The sequence below is a fragment of the Pristiophorus japonicus genome, chromosome 1, assembly GCF_044704955.1.
Source record: "Pristiophorus japonicus isolate sPriJap1 chromosome 1, sPriJap1.hap1, whole genome shotgun sequence".
Lineage (NCBI taxonomy): Eukaryota > Metazoa > Chordata > Chondrichthyes > Pristiophoridae > Pristiophorus > Pristiophorus japonicus.
In genome coordinates this window covers 371,137,984-371,157,411 of record NC_091977.1, presented here as the reverse complement: position 1 = coordinate 371,157,411, position 19,428 = coordinate 371,137,984, and the positions used below count along the sequence as shown (strand labels likewise).

The following is a 19,428-nucleotide window of genomic DNA, read 5'->3' as shown; positions in this document are numbered from 1 at the left end:
CGTTCGTTGGCTCCCTTCCCTTCCCTCCCCCCACCCCCGCGTTCGTCGGCTACCTCCTCCCCCCCCCCCCCCCCACCCGTCCGCGTTCGGTTGGCTCACTCCTCCCCCGCGCCCGCGTTCGGTCGGCTCCCTCGTTTTGTGAGGCTTGCTGCACCATTCTTCCTGGCTGAAGCACTTTCACACAGGTAGGAAGATGGTTTATTTAATCTTTTCTTTGCTTATAAATGTTTATTCAAGTTGGATTTATTTGTATAAGTATAAATAAGGATTGATTGTAGAATTTAATGAGTTCCCTTCCCCCTCTTCTCCCCCCCCCCCCCCCCCCACCTCGTTCTGGACGCTTGATTTGTAACCTGCGCCTGATTTTTTAATGTGTAGAACAGGTTTTTTCAGTTCTACAAAAATCTTCACTTGCTCCATTCTACTTTAGTTTGGAGTACATTTTCACTGTGGAGACTTTCAAATCAGGCGTCAGTGGCCGGACACGCCCCCTTTTGAAGAAAAAAATTCTGTTCCAAAGTAGAACTGTTCTACCTGACTAGAACTGCAGAAAAAAAAATGTGGAGATTTGCGAATTATAAGATAGTCCGTTCTCCACCAGTTGCTCCTAAAAATCAGGTGCAAATCATGTGGAAACTTGGGCCCTAAGTTTGGGAATGCCCACTCCTGAATATTTAAAAAAAAATTGTAATTGGTTTCCCATTTTAAATTGTAAAGCATTATTCCATTGACAAATTTAGCATTTAATGTTTGTAGTTGATTCAATTTATTGTAACTATTTTTAAAAAAAAAATAATCCTTTTGCAATATTTTCTTCCTATCATCTCATTTGTCAGCATTTAGCAGGGATAAGAGTAGAGGTCCAGGTTCTGTACGGCTAACATTCATGCCAATCCCTATCTCTTGATTTGGGGGTTATGTTTTGTGGGAGCTGCTATTTGGTGTACCCTTTTCTGTTAATATCACTGATTAATATCCCTGTTAGTTAAAAATGATTCTATATTGTGCAAGGCCCACAACACTAGGGGCAGAACATTCGCCACAATTCTGCACCGTTTTTTTTGGCGTACGCTGTTTTGTTTTTGAAGCAGACTAAAATCTGCAGGTTTCGTCAAAGTTTTTGCGCTATCATAAACTACTTGCGGACTATTTTTTTAGTTCCCGTTTTTTTGACGTCACTGGGGATGCCGCCTGCCAACAGTGACCTTTAAGAACGTAAGAAATAGGAGCAGGTGTAGGCCACCTGACCCCTCCAAGCCTGCTCCGCAATTTAATAAGATCATGGCTGATATGATCATGGACTCCACTTTTCTGCCCGCTCCCCAGAACCCTTTATTCCCTTATCGCTCAAAAATTTGTCTATTTCCGCCTTAAATATATTCAATGACCCAGCCTTCACAGCTCTCTGTGGCAGAGAATTCCATAGATTTACAATCCTCAAGAAATTCCTCCTTATCTCAGTTTTAAATGGGCGGCCCCTTATTCTGAGCTTATGGGGCTAGAACCTCCACTTTTTTTGCCTGCTTAACGCCCATTTTGCCGCTGAAATGACGTATAGAAACATAGAAAATAGGTGCAAGGAGTAGGCCATTCGGCCCTTCTAGCCTGCACCGCCAGTCAATGAGTTCATGGCTGAACAAGCAACTTCAGTACCCCATTCCTGCTTTCTCGCCATACCCCTTGATCCCCCTAGTAGTAAGGACTACATCTAACTCCTTTTTGAATATATTCAGTGAATTGGCCTCAACAACTTTCTGTGGTAGAGAATTCCACAGGTTCACCACTCTTTGGGTGAAGAAGTTTCTCCTCATCTCGGTCCTAAATGGCTTACCCCTTATCCTTAGACTGTGACCCCAGGTTCTGGACTTCCCCAACATTGGGAACATTCTTCCTGCATCTAACCTGTCTAAACCCGACAGAATTTTAAACGTTTCTATGAGATCCCCTCTCATTCTTCTGAACTCCAGTGAATACAAGCCCAGTTGATCCAGTCTTTCTTGATATGTCAGTCCCGCCATCCCGGGAATCAGTCTGGTGAACCTTCGCTGCACTCCCTCAATAGCAAGAACGTCCTTCCTCAAGTTAGGAGACCAAAACTGTACACAATACTCCAGGTGTGGCCTCACCAAGGCCCTGTACAACTGTAGTAACTAACACCTCCCTGCCTCTGTACTCAAATCCCCTCGCTATGAAGGCCAACATGTCATTTGCTTTTTTAACCGCCTGCTGTACCTGCATGCCAACCTTCAATGACTGATGTACCATGACACCCAGGTCTCGTTGCACCTCCCCTTTTCCTAATCTGTCACCATTCAGATAACAACCTTCCAGATATAAAAGGGGTCAGAGGGTCTAGTAAGAATGAGGAACTGAGGGAAATCCTTATTAGTTGGGAAATTGTGTTGGGGAAATTGATGGGATTGAAGGCCGATAAATCCCCAGGGCCTGATGGACTGCATCCCAGAGCATTTAAGGAGGTGGCCTTGGAAATAGTGGATGCATTGACAGTCATTTTCCAACATTCCATAGACTCTGTTTTTACCACCAAAGTGGATAACCTCACATTTATCCACATTATACTTCATCTGCCATGCATTTGCCCACTCACCTAACCTATCCAAGTCACTCTGCAGCCTCATAGCATCCTCCTCGCAGCTCACACTGCCACCCAACTTCGTGTCAACCGCAAATTTGGAGATACTACATTTAATCCCCTCGTCTAAATCATTAATGTACAATGTAAATGGCTGGGGCCCTACGTGCCATTCTGAAAAGTGGGGTTACATTGGCTACCCTCCGCTCCATAGGAACTGATCCAGAGTCTATGGAATGTTGGAAAATGACTGTCAATGCATCCACTATTTCCAAGGCCACCTCCTTAAATGCTCTGGGATGCAGTCCATCAGGCCCTGGGGATTTATCGGCCTTCAATCCCATCAATTTCCCCAACACAATTTCCCAACTAATAAGGATTTCCCTCAGTTCCTCATTCTTACTAGACCCTCTGACCCCTTTTATATCCGGAAGGTTGTTTGTGTCCTCCTTAGTGAATACCGAACCAAAGTACTTGTTCAATTGGTTTGCCATTTCTTTGTTCCCAGTTCTGACTTCCTCTGACTCTGACTGCAGGGGACTTACGTTTGTCTTTACTAACTTTTTTCTCTTTACATATCTATAGAAGCTTTTGCAGTCCGTCTTAATGTTCCCTGCAAGCTTCCTCTCATACTCTATTTTCCCTGCCCTAATCAAACCCTTTGTCCTCCTCTGCTGAGTTCTAAATTTCTCCCAGTCCCCGGGTTCGCTGCTATTTCTGGCCAATTTGTATGCCACTTCCTTGGCTTTAATACTATCCCTGATTTCCCTTGATAGCCACGGTTGAGCCACCTTCCCTTTTTATTTTTACGCCAGACAGGGATGTACAATTGTTGTAGTTCATCCATGCCGTCTCTAAATATCTGCCATTGCCCATCCACTGTCAACCCCTTAAGTATCATTCGCCAATCTATCTTAGCCCATTCACGCCTCATACCTTCAAAGTTACCCTTTAAGTTCTGGACCATGGTCTCTGAATTAACTGTTTCATTCTCCATCCTAATGTAGAATTTCACCATATTATGGTCACTCTTCCCCAAGGGGCCTCGCACAACGAGATTGCTAATTAATCCTCTCTCATTACATAACGCCCAGATATCGCCCATTCTGGCACAAAATGGAAACTGACGGGCTTTTTTAGAAGACTTATCACCGAGCGTTATTTTCCCAATGGGTGTAACAGCGAGAAAAAATTTTACCGCCCGTCCACTTTTTTTTGGGCGGAATCAGCAGAATGGGCGAATTCAACGCCGATAATATCGGCCAGCGTTACTTTCCGAATGGAGTTAACACCCGGCGACTGGTTTTTGGCGCAAAGAGCATATTTACGCAAACTAGCTGCCATGGAGATCGCCCATCTTCAATTTCACCACCTCGTACACATATCGCCCAAAATATCGCTCGCTCAAAAAAGCTCCCACAAAAAGTGGAATTAACTGGAACGAACGCCAGTGGTGTGGCTGGCATTTGTTAAATCCCACTCTTAGGTGAGGAGCTGATATTGGAAAGATTTGACTGAAAGAGCGCTGATGTGAGTGACAACGCTGACACACTGCTTTATGTGTGCAGCTCAGATATCAATGATGCCCATAAACTTGGTGCCAGTTAAAGTTTATGTTGATTGGTAATTTGTATTTAACCCTTTTTATGGTAAGGAATCACCAGTGTGTAATGGTCCACCTTCTGAGACAATGTGCAACAAGGTTATGTTCAATAACAAAAGTTTAATACCAACATTGGTCTGGAATCATAAGTATCACAGCCAATAACACCCAACCCCTGCCCACACCATGCTTTTTCCACCATTGACATCAATCACATGTTCAACATGTCCAGCAAAACAGAATACAAAGGCAAAGCAGGCCCCCATACATTGCAACAAATTGGATACACCCAGATGGAGATACGACACAGCCATCACCTGCGCACATGCACCTCACTTTCCTTTCCTCTTCACCACCTTCTCCCCACCTCTACCCCTTCCCCTCCTCGCTTCACGGCGCCTGGCCGAGGAGCTCCTCAGGCGGTGCCTCATTGAGGGGGATGAAGGCAGATGCGTTGGTTGCACGGGTATGGGAGCGGGGGGGGGGGGGCGTGCCGAGAGGGCAACAGTCTCTGATGCAGAAGCAGGATCGTGGTTCTTGCTCTCATCTGTTGTTGGCAGTGGTGGTGCCGAACCTAGGGGTGGAGTGCCGCGCTCTGGGACCATTGGGAGGGCTGTGGCAGCAGTGTTCCTCACTATCGCATCCAGGGACTCCACCATGCGCGGAATGTACTCAGTCATGGTGGCCAGGTGTCGGGATATGCCCCCCAAAGCTTTGACGAGCCGGTCACCAATGTGTGCAGTCGTCCTGGACAACTGTATCATCTCTCCGCTGTCATGTTGCGCTCATGGAACAGACCGGCCACGTCCACGAGACCTCTGCGGGGTCGGCGCCGTCCTGGGGACAAATGGGGTGCCTTGTGGAGACTTGCTTGGGGCCGGCACGTCCAGAGTGGAGGCGAGAATGACCGGAGGACCAATAGATGGCCTTGGGTTAGAATGGGTTCTGGAGTGTGACGATGCAGGTTCTTCGAAGTCCGCACTCTCATCCGTCGAGATCAGACCCAGCAGATTGACGGGTGACAATCGAAGCTCCTCAGCACCAGATGTAGTAGGATCATCCGCCGACTCCTGCCCAGCGCCCCCACCTTCTGGCCTCTGTGGCCTTGCCTGGGGCAGCGCTGCTGGCTGGGCTGCAAGATACAAATTAGGTTGTTAGAGGAGAAGGGGGTGCTAGAGTGACGAGGTGAGTCCAGTGCAAGACACAGCATATACACGACAAAAGCACCACCGCTCTCAAAATCATCGCAGACATCACATTTCATGACCAACACATTGTGCATTGCAATGATTTTCATTAGGCCAGCATTATTTCTATGTCACTTTTATGATTGTTCAGATATGAGTTGGTGTAACATCTATTGACTTTACATCACGCAACGGTGCAAGCTTTACATAGAAACATAGAAATTAAGTGCAGAAGAAGGACATTTGGCCCTTCGAGCCTGCACCGCCATTCAATAAGATCATGGCTGATCAATCAACCTCAGTACCCCTTTCCTGCTTTCTCTCCATACCCCTTGATCCCTTTGGCCATAAGGGCCATAACTAATTCCCTTTTGAATATATCTAATGAACAGGCCTCAACAACTTTCTGCGGTAGAGAATTCCACAGGTTAACCACTCACTGAGTGAAGAAGTTTCTCCTCATCTCGGTCCTAAATGGCTTACCCCTTATTCTTAGACTGTGACCCCTGGTTCTGGAACTCCCCAGCAACGGGAACATTATTCCTGCCTCTAACCTGTCCAATCCTGTCAGAATTTTATATGTTTCTATGAGATCCCCCTCATTCTTCTAAACTCCAGCGGATACAAGCCCAGTTGATCCGGTCTCTCCTCATATGTCAGTCCTGCCATCACTGGAATCAATCTGGTGAACCGTTGATGTACTCACTCAATAGCAAGAACGTCCTTCCTCAGATTAGGAGACCAGAACTGAACACAATATTCCAGGTGTGGCCTCACCAAGACTCTGTACAACTGCAGTAAGATCTCCCTGCTCCAATACTCAAATCCTCTAGCTATGAAGGCCAACATTCCATTTGTCGTCTTCACCGCCTGCTGTACCTGCATGCCAAACTTCAATGACTAATGTATCATGACACCCAGGTCTCGTTGCACCTCTCCTGTTTCTAATCTGTCACCATTCAGATAATATTGTGTCTTCCTGTTTTTGCCATCAAAGTGGATAACCTCACATTTATCCACATTGTACTGCATCTGCCATGCATTTGCCCACTCACCTAACTTGTCCAAGTCACCCTGCAGCCTCTTAGCATCCTCCTCACAGCTCACACCACCACCCAGCTTAGTGTCATCTGTAAACTTGGAGATATTGCATTCAATTCCTTCATCTAAATCACATGGCATCACTTCAGGGTCTGAAGATGTGACCGTGGCTCTCCGGGGGTGCTTCCCCACGAGTGCTAGCACTCGCTCCTCCATCTCTGTGATGTCGTTGGGGACTGGTGGCCCCCCACCCGTTCGCCTCTGCATGGACCTCATCGTCGATAGCTTCTTCTGCAAAAGGCGACAGGACAACATGGCATGAGATCATTGCGTGATATCATTGCTAGGTACTGTCACAGAGACTGATACAACACATAACTGACAGATGTAATCATGATTATCATTCTTTACCTAAAGACATGCACCGTGACCACAGGCTTTGAGTAAAACATTCCCGGTAAAAGTGCAAGACCTCACATCTGCTGATAGTCACTTATGACTGTTGCAAATAAAATTATATAAATACATAAATCAATGTAATACATACTCTTGCAGATCCGACGAAGTCGTTCCATCGTTTGCGGCATTGGTTGCCCTCACTCACCTCGTTGGTAGCCGACGAGACCACCTCTGCTATCTCGGTCCATATCCTCTGGTAGGCCTTTAGGGTGGGCTTCCCAAGCCCTCCCTGTGTCAAATCACCCCAGCGTGACTTGACCTCCTGCAGGAAAAGGCATTTGCCTTGTCCGAGAACCTCCTGGCTCTTTTGCAGCCTCCAATGTGCTCCTTTCCCACCTCACTGCTCTCTCCAGCGTCCGTCTCCACATCGTGCTGTGTTGCCTCCTCCTCTCTCTCCATTATAGGGCAAATTCGGTCAAATATATGGCTGGTAACAGCTACTTTTTGTTTGCTTACTTGCTGTAAAGCTCTAATGTCTCCCTCCTTCCTCCCAAAGCAGCCACACCACACCAGCCACGCCTTCAGTCCCTCTAAGCTCCCTCTCTACTCTTTGTCTCCTCTTCTGCACATGTCAAGGTGACCCTTGACCTCCAGAATCACGGGAATCGAGTGTTGCCATGCCGTTTTTTTGGCCTTCTGCCACACTTTACGGCAGAAGATCAAAATAATTCATGCCACAACCTATTTGATATTGCTCACGGTAACGCCCATTTTCAAAAATGTAAACGAGGTGTTTTGAGAATGGGCGAGAAGCCAGCGATCTGAAAACCCTTTTTTACTGCCCACGCCAGAAATAACGCCCATTTTTGGGCGATAAGCTCAAAAGTGGAGGTTCGAGCCCTATGTCCCCTAATTTTAGTTTCCCCTATGAGTGGAAATATTCTCTGCATCCACCTTGTCTAGCCCCCTCATTATCTGATATGTTTCAATAAGATCACCTCTCATTCTTCTGAACTCCAATGAGTATAGGCCCAACCTACTCAACCTATCTTCATGTCAACCCCTTCATCTCCGGCGTCAACTTAGTGAACCTTCTCTGAACAGTCTCCATTGCAAGTATATCCTTCCTTTTAAATATGGAGACCAAAACTGTATACAGTACACCAGGTGCGGCCTCAACAATACCCTGTACAGTTGTAGCAGGACTTCTCTGCTTTTATACTCTATCCCCCTTGCAATAAAGGCCAACGTTCTATTTGCCTTCCTGATTACTTGCTGTACCTGCATACTAACTTTCTGTATTTCATGCACAAAGACCCCCAGGTCCTTCTGTACTGCAGCACTTTGCAATTATTCTCCATTTAAATTATACAGGCAACTCTCGATTATCCGTACACGGATCCAATGGGAAACCGTTGTAACGGGATTTAAAATTCTGCTGCGAACAAGTGAAAAGACAGCTCCAAATAATTTGGAAAAATCGCCTTCCAAACACTGCTCATTTGTATTTGCTCATTCTCTCTCTCTCTCTTTCTCTCTCTCTCTCTCTCTCTTTCTTTCTTTCTCTCTCCTCTCTCTCTTTCTCTCTCCTCTCTCTCTCCTCTCTCTCTCTCTCTCTCTCTCTCTCTCTCTGTCTGTCTGTCTGTCTGTCTGTCTGTCTGTCTGTCTGTCACCGTAAAAATCACCCTCCTCTGCCCTCGCTTTGCTTGTGTGTGTGTGCACTGCTGTAGCCGCTTTCTCTCGCGGCCGCCGCTGACGTTGGGAACGGGGGCAGTGCCGGCATCGGGTTCCAGGCACAGAACCTGTACATGCATGCTGGTAATGTCCATCTTTTGTTACTGTTTGTAGCTGATTGTATTTGTTCATTAAAGTTTTAACTTTAAAATGTCAACTCACCCTAACGGAAAAATTGTTTACCTGGAATAGCCCAATCCCCGAGGGACCCGGATAATCAAGAATTGCCTGTAATTTGCTTTTCTATTTTTTTTCTGCCAAATTGGATAAACTCACATTTTCCCACATATTCCATCTGCCAACTTTTTGCCCACTCACTTAGCCTGTCTATATCCCGTTGCAGATTTTGTGCCCTCCTCACAATTTGCTTTCCCACCCATCTTTATATCATCAGCAAACTTGGCAATATTACACTCGGTCCCTTCATCCAAGTCATTAATATAGATTGTAAATAGTTGAGGCCCCATTACCGATCTCTGCGGCACCCCACTAGTTTCCGTTTGCCAACCGGTAAATGACCATTTATCCCGACTCTCTGTTTTCTGTTAGTTAGCCAATCCTCTATCCATGCTAATATATTACCCCCAACCCCGTGAACTTTTATCTTGTGCAGTAACCTTTTATGTGGCACCTTATCGAATGCCGTCTGGAATTCCAAATAAACCACATCTAGTGGTTCCCCCTTATCCACCATTACATCCTCAAAGAACTCCAGCAAATCTGTCAAACATGATTTTCCTTTCATAAAACCATGCTGGCTCTGCTTGATTGAATTATGCTTTTCCAAATGTCTTGCTACTGCTTCCTTAATAATGGACTCCAGCATTTTCCCAATGACAGATGTTAGGCTAACTGGTCTATAGTTTCCTGCTTTTTGTCTGCCTCTTTTTTGAAATAGGGGCGTTACATTTCCGGTTTTCCAATCCAGTGGAACCGCCCCAGTATCCAGGGAATTTTGGTCGATCACAACCAATGCATCCATCATCTCCACAGCCGCTTCTTTTAAGACCGCAGGATGTAAACCATCAGGTCTAGGGGACTTGTCTGCCTTTAGTACCATTATTTTACCGAATACTACTACTTTAGTGACAGTGATTGTACTAAGTTCTTCCCTCCCTAAAGCCCCTTGATTATCCACTATTGGGATGTTTTTAGTGTCTTCTACCGTGAAGACCGATACAAAATATTTGTTCAGCATCTCTGCCATTTCCTTATTCTCCATTATTAATTCCCCAGTCCTATCCTCTGAGGGACCAACATTTACTTTAGCCAGTCTTTTCCTTTTTATGTACCTGTAGAAACTCTTAATTTCTGTTTTTATATTCCATGCTAGTTTACTTTCATAATTTATCTTCCTCTTCTTTATTTTTTTAGTTCTTTGCTGGCTTTTAAAAGTTTCCCAATCCTCTGGCCTCCCATGGCTACATTGTATGCACTTGTTTTCAATTTGGTACCATCCCTCATTTCCTTAGTTAGCCACGGATGGTTATCCGTTCTTTTACAGCTTTTCCTTCTCATTGGGATAGATTTTTGTTGAGCGTTATGAAATATCTCCTTAAATGTCTGCCACTGCTCATCAACCACCCCATACTTTAATCTACTTTCCCAGTCCACTTTAGCCAACACAGCCTTCATAACTTTTATAGTCTCCTTTATTTAAGCTTAGGACACTGGTTTGAGATGCAACTTTCTCACCCTCCAACTGAATTTGAAATTCAACCATGTTATGGTCACTCATTCGTAAAAGATCCTTTACTCTGAGATCACTTATTAATCCTGTCTCATTACTTAGTACCAGATCTAAGATAGCCTGCTCCCTGGTTAGTTCTGCAACGTACTGTTCAAGGAAACTATGCCGGATACACTCTATAAACTCTTCCTCAAGGCTACACTGGCCAATTTGCTTTGTCCAATCAATATGAAGATTAAAATTACCCATGATTATTACAGTTCCATTTTTACAAGCCGACATTATTTCTTGATTTGTACTCCATCCAACAGTGTAGCATCTGTTATGGGGCCTTTCGACTACCTCCACCAGTGACTTTTTCTCATTATTCCTTATCTCCACCCAAACTGATTCAACATCTTGATCTTCTGAGCCAATATCGTTTCTCACTAATGCACTGATCTCATCCTTTAAGCGAGTTTGGCCAACTAAGATTTTTTTCAAAAACGGCGCAATGCACTGTTCTGAAAAACCTTACCTGAACTTAAGAAAATCAGTGCAGAGAAGATGCACATTGTTTTAGCAGAGCTGAGTTAGGTTTTGGAAGGAGGGAAGAAGACACGGCACCGGGGGTGAGGTGCCTTTCGGGCTGGGATAGCAACGGCACTGGGGGAGAGGGGCCTTTCGGCCTGGGATAGGAACTTTCGTCACCAGGGGTGGGGGGGCCTTTCAGTCTGGGATAGCAGCGGCACAGGGGGAGGGGGGGGGCCTTTCGGTTTGGGATAGGAACTTCTGGCAACGGTGTGGGGGGCTTTTCGGCCTGGGATAGCAGCGGCACCGGGGGGGGGGGGGGGAGGGTGGCCATTCAGCCCGGGATAGCAGCAGCGCGGGGGGGGCCATTTGGCCTGGGACAGGAGTGGCGGTGGTGGGGGGGAGGCTTTCGGCCTGGGATACCAGCGGCACTGGGCTCTACAATTGCTTATGTCTTGCTGCATCTTGTATGTTTCACTTTGCAGCCCCAGCCCTTCAGTGTATCCCTCGTTACCCTGGCAACCTCAGTTTTTCGGCGCAGACCATAAGCTCCATCCACAGAGCTTAAGAACAATCTGCGCTGCTCCAAAATGAAAGTTTATTCTGGCAAAACTTGCAACTTTTTTATTACCACAGTCGGCCACTAAAAAATCGGACTTACCTCTACAACTGCGCCAAAAATCGGCCATGTGGAAAATTGACCCCTAGGATCCCAAAATGGGGGCTACACAGTGACACCACTATTTCTGGCCAGCATGGAGATGATTGGGTAATTCCCTCTTCAATCATGCTTGGTGATTTTACACACACAATTGTATTATTTAACCATCTGCTACTTGGAGAAATCACTATGCATTATCGGGAGAAGTTGGTGCAGTTTCGGTCGTGAGTTCTGTTTGCTGCAGTTCGTAGAGACTCTATTTAAATAGATTCTGTAAATCAACATTGTTTGTTTTGGTGTTTGCTGCAAAATACACTGTTTGCTGTGAGTTCTGCCATAAGCCCTGCCCTGCCTCCATCTCATTGGCTGACATGGTGGTGTCAATAGACACACTGGAAAGTGTGTGTCTTGTGCAAACAGCTGGAAACAAATTGTAAAACTTTGTGGACTCATGGACTGACCGTTGGGAAACCTGTTTTTCTGTTCTTGGCGAAAGTCCCAACAGTTTTACATTTGACCTGTAGCGGGTTGGGCAAGACCTGTGCTTTGGCAAAGCAGCAACAGTAGCATAATATGAAGGCAGTTAAAATCAGTGATTTGTTACTTCAGTAAATGGTGAACCAGCAACAGATTCTTTTTTAAATAGAAAGTTTTAACAGAAAACTTCACTGTTAAAGCTGTTCTGCCTGCTAATCTTTGCTAATTGGAAACTGTTTAAAAGTGTTCAAGGTACTAACAATGCAATGTAGACCTGGTCCAGTTTTTTTTTTCCTGTTTTTATAAAAACTTGCATTTATATAGCGCCTTTAATGTAGTAAAACGCCCCAAGGCGCTTCACAGGAGCGTTATTAAACAAAATTTGACACCAAGCCACATGAGATATCAGGACAGATGACCAAAAAGCTTTATTGAAAAGGAGCTTCTTAAAGGAGGAGAGGTGCAGAGGAAGAGAAGTTTAGGGAAGGAATTCTAGAGCTTAAGGCCGAGGTAACTGAAGACGCAGCCGCCAATAGTGGAGCAATGAAAATTGGAGGGGTGCAAAGATCTCGGAGTGTTATAGGGCTGGCGCAGTTTAGAGAGGTAGGAAAGGGGTGAGACCATTGAGTGATTTGAAAATAGGAATGTGAATTTAACAAATGAGGCGCTGTTGGACCAGGAACCAATGTAGGTCAGCGTGCACGGACGATGGGTGAATGGGACTTGGTGCGAGTTAGGAAAAGGGCAGCAGAGATTTGAAAGAGCTCAAGTTTAGAAAGCGCAAGGTAGGAGGCCAGAAGAGTATTGGAATAATTGAATCCAGAGGTAACAGCAGCAACTGAGCTGAGGCAGCGCCGGAGACGAGCGATGTTAGAGATGGAAATGGGCAGTTTTGGTGATGGATGACCAAATAGGATGCAGAGATTATGAACTGTTTGGTTCAGACTCAGTGCCCGGGAAAAAGAATGGAGTTGGTGGCTATGGAATGGAGTTCATGGCAGGGACTGAAGACAATGGCTTCGATCATTCCAATATTTCGTTGGAGGAAATTTTTGCTCATCCTATACTGCATGTTTGACGAGCAGTGTAATAAATCAGAGGCTGTGGAGGGGTCGTTCAAGGTGATGAGGTAGAGCTGGAAGTTGTCAGTGTATGTTTAGAACCTGACATTTTTGGATGATGATGCCAAGGGGCAGTGTGTAGATGAAAAATTGGAGGTGGTCAAGGATAGATCCTTTGGGAACTCCAGAGGTAACGATGTGGGAGCGAGAAGAGAAGGCATTGCAGGAGATTCTCTGGCTACGACTGGATAGATAGGAGTAGATCCAGGCAAGAGCCGGCCCAACTAGATAAAATAAAGTCCACCCTGCCTGTCCAGCCTATCACTACATACCGAGTTTCTTGTGCCTGTTGCCAGGACCTACAGAGGTATTGGGCTATAAATGGGGTGCAGGGTTCGTGATGCGCTGCTCATTTAAATGCTTGTTATGTGTAGCCAGCACTCTCGGCACTCTTCATTGGCTGCATGCATCAGCAAGGAGCCCAATGTCGTTGGTATCTTGTACCACTTGAAGCTAGCCTGCATCTCGTAAAGGGGAGGTGCATTGTGGCTGCAGCAGGTGCTGGGAGTCATTTTGCAACGGAATCTGACTTGGGACAAAGAAGAATTGTTGACCATGGGAGAGAGTGGACCCTCAGGTTTTTGGACACTGCAGTGGAGGTCTTGATGGAGGAGGTGTAAAGGGGGATAGATGTTCTGTATCCTTGGGGTGTGCCAGGGCAGGGGGATAATATGGTGTAATTCTACATTAGGATGGAGAATGAAACAGTTAATTCAGAGACCATGGTCCAGAACTTAAAGAAGGGTAACTTTGAAGATATGAGGCGTGAATTGGCTAGGATAGATTGGCGAATGATACTTAAGGGGTTGACTGTGGATGGGCAATGGCAGACATTTAGAGACCGCATGGATGAACTACAACAATTGTACATCCCTGCCTGGCGTAAAAATAAAAAAGGGAAGGTGGCTCAACCGTGGCTATCATGGGAAATCAGGGATAGTATTAAAGCCAAGGAAGTGGCATACAAATTGGCCAGAAATAGCAGCGAACCTGGGGACTGGGAGTAATTTAGAACTCAGCAGAGGAGGACAAAGGGTTTGATTAGGGCAGGGAAAATAGAGTATGAGAGGAAGCTTGCAGGGAACATTAAGACGGACTGCAAAAGTTTCTATAGATGTGTAAAGAGAAAAAGGTTAGTAAAGACAAACGTAGGTCCCCTGCAGTCAGAATCAGGGGAAGTCATAATGGGGAACAAAGAAATGGCAAACCAATTGAACAAGTACTTTGGTTCGGTATTCACTAAGGAGGACACAAACAACCTTCCGGATATAAAAGGGGTCAGAGGGTCGAGTAAGAATGAGGAACTGAGGGAAATCCTTATTAGTCGGGAAATTGTGTTGGGGAAATTGATGGGATTGAAGGCCGATAAATCCCCAGGGCCTGATGGACTGCATCCCAGAGTACTTAAGGAGGTGGCCTTGGAAATAGCGGAGATTAATGTGCAAAGTTAAAGCACATGGGATTGGGGGTAATGTGCTGACGTGGATTGAGAACTGGTTGGCAGACAGGAAGCAAAGAGTAGGAGTAAATGGGTACTTTTCAGAATGGCAGGCAGTGACTAGTGGGGTACCGCAAGGTTCTGTGCTGGGGCCCCAGCTGTTTACATTGTACATTAATGATTTAGACGAGGGGATTAAATCTAGTATATCCAAATTTGCGGATGACACTAAGTTGGGTGGCAGTGTGAGCTGCGAGGAGGATGCTATGTGGCTGCAGAGTGAATAGGTGAGTGGGCAAATGCATGGCAGATGAAGTATAATGTGGATAAATGTGAGGTTATCTACTTTGGTGGTAAAAACAGAGAGACAGACTATTATCTGAATGGTGACAGATTAGGAAAAGGGGAGGTGCAACGAGCCCTGGGTGTCATGGTACATCAGTCATTGAAGGTTGGCATGCAGGTACAGCAGGCGGTTAAGAAAGCAAATGGCATATTGGCCTTCATAGCGAGGGGATTTGAGTACAGGGGCAGGGAGGTGTTGCTACAGTTGTACAGGGCCTTGGTGAGGCCACACCTGGAGTATTGTGTACAGTTTTGGTCTCTTAACTTGAGGAAGGACATTCTTGCTATTGAGGGAGTGCAGCGAAGGTTCACCAGACTGATTCCCGGGATGGCGGGACTGACATATCAAGAAAGACTGGATCAACTGGGCTTGTATTCACTGGAGTTCAGAAGAATGAGAGGGGATCTCATAGAAACGTTTAAAATTCTGATGGGTTTAGACAGGTTAGATGCAGGAAGAATGTTCCCAATGTTGGGGAAGTCCAGAACCAGGGGTCACAGTTTAAGGATAAGGGGTAAGCCATTTAGGACCGTGATGAGGAGAAACTTCTTCACCCAGAGAGTGGTGAACCTGTGGAATTCTCTCCCACAGAAAGTTGTTGAGGTCAATTCACTAAATATATTCAAAAAGGAGTTAGATGTAGTCCTTACTACTGGGGGGGATCAAGGGGTATGGCGAGAAAGCAGGAATGGGGTACTGAAGTTGCATGTTCAGCCATGAACTCATTGAATGGCGGTGCAGGCTCGAAGGGCCGAATGGCCTACTCCTGCACCTATTTTCTATGTTTCTATGAAAGGGTAGCACAGGTGCCGGAGGGCGAGATTGCACACGATGACTTTGATGAGGACTTTGATGGGCCAGGCTACAGAAAAAGGCTGATGTCCATTCAAAATGCTTGTTGCATTAGAAAGCCTGCCAGAAAACCTGCAGTCAGTGTCCAGGAGCATGGATGGGTCCGGTACCAACTTGGCACAGGGCTTTGCGCAGAGCTTGGAGCCTGTCCTTTCCAGCATGGAACTGGTGACCAACTCCATCAGCACACCTGTGGAACCAACCAAGATGTAGCTTCTGATGGCTGATGTCTCGGCTTCCATTGCAGCACAAACCGAAGCCACCCTACATCTGAGTGCTCCAGCGGAAGCTCAGACTGTTGTCGTCATGGCAGTCTTCAGGTGTCATAGCAATCTGTTCTCCAAAAGATTACTAGGATTGCTGAGGTGCCACCCTGGGAGACTGGCGTGGCTTCATGGAGCACAATCCTGCTGTCTTCTCTCCGGATGACCGCATTTGTGCTTGCACCCTTGCCACTCCGCCAGTGCCCTTGCTGTTGCCTGTCAGACAGACTGCTGCTGCCCATGCTGAGATGGTGCAGTCTGAAGCCAGGCCTTCTCGAGCCAGAGCTGCTCAAGGTTGTCCTCCAAGGCCATCTGCAGTCTCCTCAACTAAAGGTCAGCAGCCTTCCACCATTTATGCTGCAGCCACTGGGGTTGCACTGTATGGGAGCACGAGGATAGCCAAAACACACGGAAGACAGGCATTAAGGGAATGCACATGGGTGATTAGTTTATTTTTTTAATACAATATGGCATGATTTAATCGATAAATTTTCATTCGAATGTGTATTTTGTGTTGGCTTTTATTTTTACCTTGTGACCAAGATGACAATGTGATGGTCAGTGATAGAGGGAAGATGAGAAGTATGGGACTGTTGGTGAATGAGGAATTGGGATTGAGGTCAACATTCCCTTTAAGCCGTGTGGCCGCGCAGTGCTCTGCAGGCCCACGCAGCAGGTGAGTGGGCTTTTAAATAGAAAAACCGCACATGGAATCTTGAAGCCCCGGTGCAGCCTGTTATGCGGGCCAAAAATAATTCGAGGGAACATTAGTTGAAGTATTGGTATCATTGTTGAATTAGTTGTTCATGTACAAGCCAGACAGAAAGGGGTTATCTAGGTTGCAGCCTCCCTTCCTCTTCCGTCTCCTCTTCCTCATGTTCCTGCTCTTCAGTTTCTCACCTGATAGTTGGTGGCAAGGGCTGTTGCCTCATAATGGCAAGATTGTGCAACATGCAGCATATCCCACAAATCTTGAGATCGGCTCAGCCGAATACTGCAGGTCTCCTCTAGAGCGGTCTAGGCAGCGGAATCGTTGCTTCAGGATGCCAATGGTCTGCTCTATCAGACTTCTTGTGGCAACATGGCTCTCGTAAGCCTGCTGCGCATGTATGCGTCGGTTGCGAACTGAAATCATGAGCCATGTCATCAGTGGATATACGTTGTCCCAGTAGCCACCATTTGGTTTGTTGTGATGGTTGAAATCTCTCTCTTAGGCAGTCCCTCGGAGTCGAGGATGATTTGCTTCCACACTAAAAATGAATTCTCAGCAGTCTGATGCGGGACCTGCAGTCTTTGTCACAGGTGGGGCAGATGGTGGTTCAAGGAATGGGTGGGTGGGGTGCTTGGGTTGCCATGCGCTCCTTCTGCTGTTTACGCTTGGCTTCAGCTTGCTCCCCGGCGAAGAGACTCTGTGTTCGGCACCTTCCCGGATGCTTTTCCTTCACTGAGCGATCTTGGGCCAGGGATTTGCAGGTGTCGGTGGGGATGTTGCACTTTTTCAAGGAGGCTTTGAGGGTGTCCTTGAAGCATTTCCTCTGCCCATCTGGGGCTCGCTTGCTGTGTCGAAGCTCCGAGTAGAGCGCCTGTTTTGGAAGTCTCGTATCGGGCATGCAAACGATGTGGCCCATCAAACGGAGCTGCTCGAGCGTGGTCAGTCCTTTGATGCTGGGGATGTTGGCCTGAGTAAGAACACTGACGTTGGAGCACCTATCTTGCCAATGGATTTGCAGGATCTTGCAGAGGCAGCGTGGTGGCACTTCTCCAGTGTTTTGAGGTGCCTGCTGGGCCATATAGGAGGGCTGATATCATCACTGCTCTGTAGACCATGTGCTTGATGCCGGGTTTGAGGTCCTGGTCTTCAAACACTCTTTTCCTCAGATGCCGAAGGCTGCACTGGCACACTGAAGGTGGTGTTGGACCTCATCGTCAATGACTGCCATTGTTGACAGTAGGCTTCCGAGGTATGGAAAATGGTCCACGTTGTCCAAGGCTTCGTTGTAGAGTTTGATAATCGGGGGGGTAATGTTGTGTGGCGGGGGCAGGTTGTAGAGGACCTTTGTCTTAAGGATGTTTAGTTTTAAGGCCCATGCTCTTGTACACTTTGGTGAAGGTGTTGACGATGGCTTGAGGTTCGGCCTCCGAGTGTGCGCAGATGCAGGCGTCGTCTGCGTATTGTAGATCGATGATGTTGGATGGGATGACCTTGGATCTGGCCTGGAGGCAGCGAAGGTTGAACAGATTCCCGTTTGTTCTGTACATTAGCTCCACTTCAGCAGGGAGCTTACTGAGGGTGAGATGGAGCATTGCAGCAAGGAAGGTCGAGAAGAGCGTTGTTGCGATGACACAGCCTTGCTCGATCCCGGTCCGAACGGGAATTGGGTCTGCAGTGAATCCATTGATTAAGCTCACAGCTTGCATGTCATCGGAAAGCAGGCGAAGGATGGTGCAAACTTTTGAGGGCAGCCAAATTTGAGGATGACTCTCCATAATCCCTCACGGTTGACAGTGTCGAAGGCCTTTGTGAGGTTAAAGAAGGCCATGTACAGAGGTTGGTGCTGTTCTCTGCATTTCTCTTGGATTTTCTGCACGGTGAAAATCCTGTCCATTGTGCCCCTTAGTGGGCGGAATCTGCATTGTGATTCTGGGAGAACCTCTTCAGCCACAGGGATAAGGCGATTGAGCAGGATTCTTGCAATGACTTTCCTGTGGCAGACAGCAGAGAAACTCCTGTAATTACTGCAATCTAACCTGTCGCCTTTCTTGAAGATGGTCACTATTACGGCATCTGAGATTCCCTGACATATTCTCCTCCTTCCAAATAAGAGAAATGAAATCATGTATTCGCTCCAAAAGTGCTTCTGCGCCATGTTTTTGTGTTTCGGCGGCAAATTCCATCTGCTCCCGAGGCCTTGTTATTCTTCAGCTGTCGGATGGTCTTTTCTACCTCATACCGGGCTGGAGTTGTGCTTAGATGGTGGTGGGTAGCGTGCTGCGGGATGGAGTTGAAGGCACTCACATCGAAGACACAATCTTGGTTAAGTAGATCTTCGAAGTGCTCCTTCAAGCGGGCACTTATTGCCTCTCAGTTCTTGGCCAGCAGTGGGATAGGTCCTTGGGTGCTTGTGCCGTAGGTGGTCTTGACTGCGCTAAAGAATCCTCGCACGTGTGGCTGTCGGCTAGTTGCTGCATCACCTGCGCTTTCTCCACCCACCATCTTATTTAGGTCACGAGTTTTTTGTTGGATCTCTGCCTTCAGACATCTGTAGAGCTGCTTTCTTGCTCTCGAGCTGTGATACTGTTTCCAGTAAAAGACTGCCTTGTACTTGCAGCTTATTAGCTGCTGGATCCCCTGGTCGTTCTTGTCGAACCAGTCTTGGTTTTCCTGGCCAAGTGACCGACGTCTCTTCACAGGTGTTAATTATGGAGGCCTCGAGGGGCAGACCAGGCACTATGGACACACTACGGAGGATGGTTGAAATAAAGCAGGCCTGCAGGACTGCTGTGGAATAAATG

General features: G+C 46.7%; 1 protein-coding gene across 1 annotated transcript in view; it reads left to right on the top strand.

Annotated features, from left to right (window-relative positions):
* The window catches only part of rbbp8 (retinoblastoma binding protein 8), a 290,628-nt gene that overhangs the window by 36,313 nt on the left and 234,887 nt on the right, over positions 1–19,428 (top strand). The gene's annotated exons all lie outside the window — the stretch shown is intronic.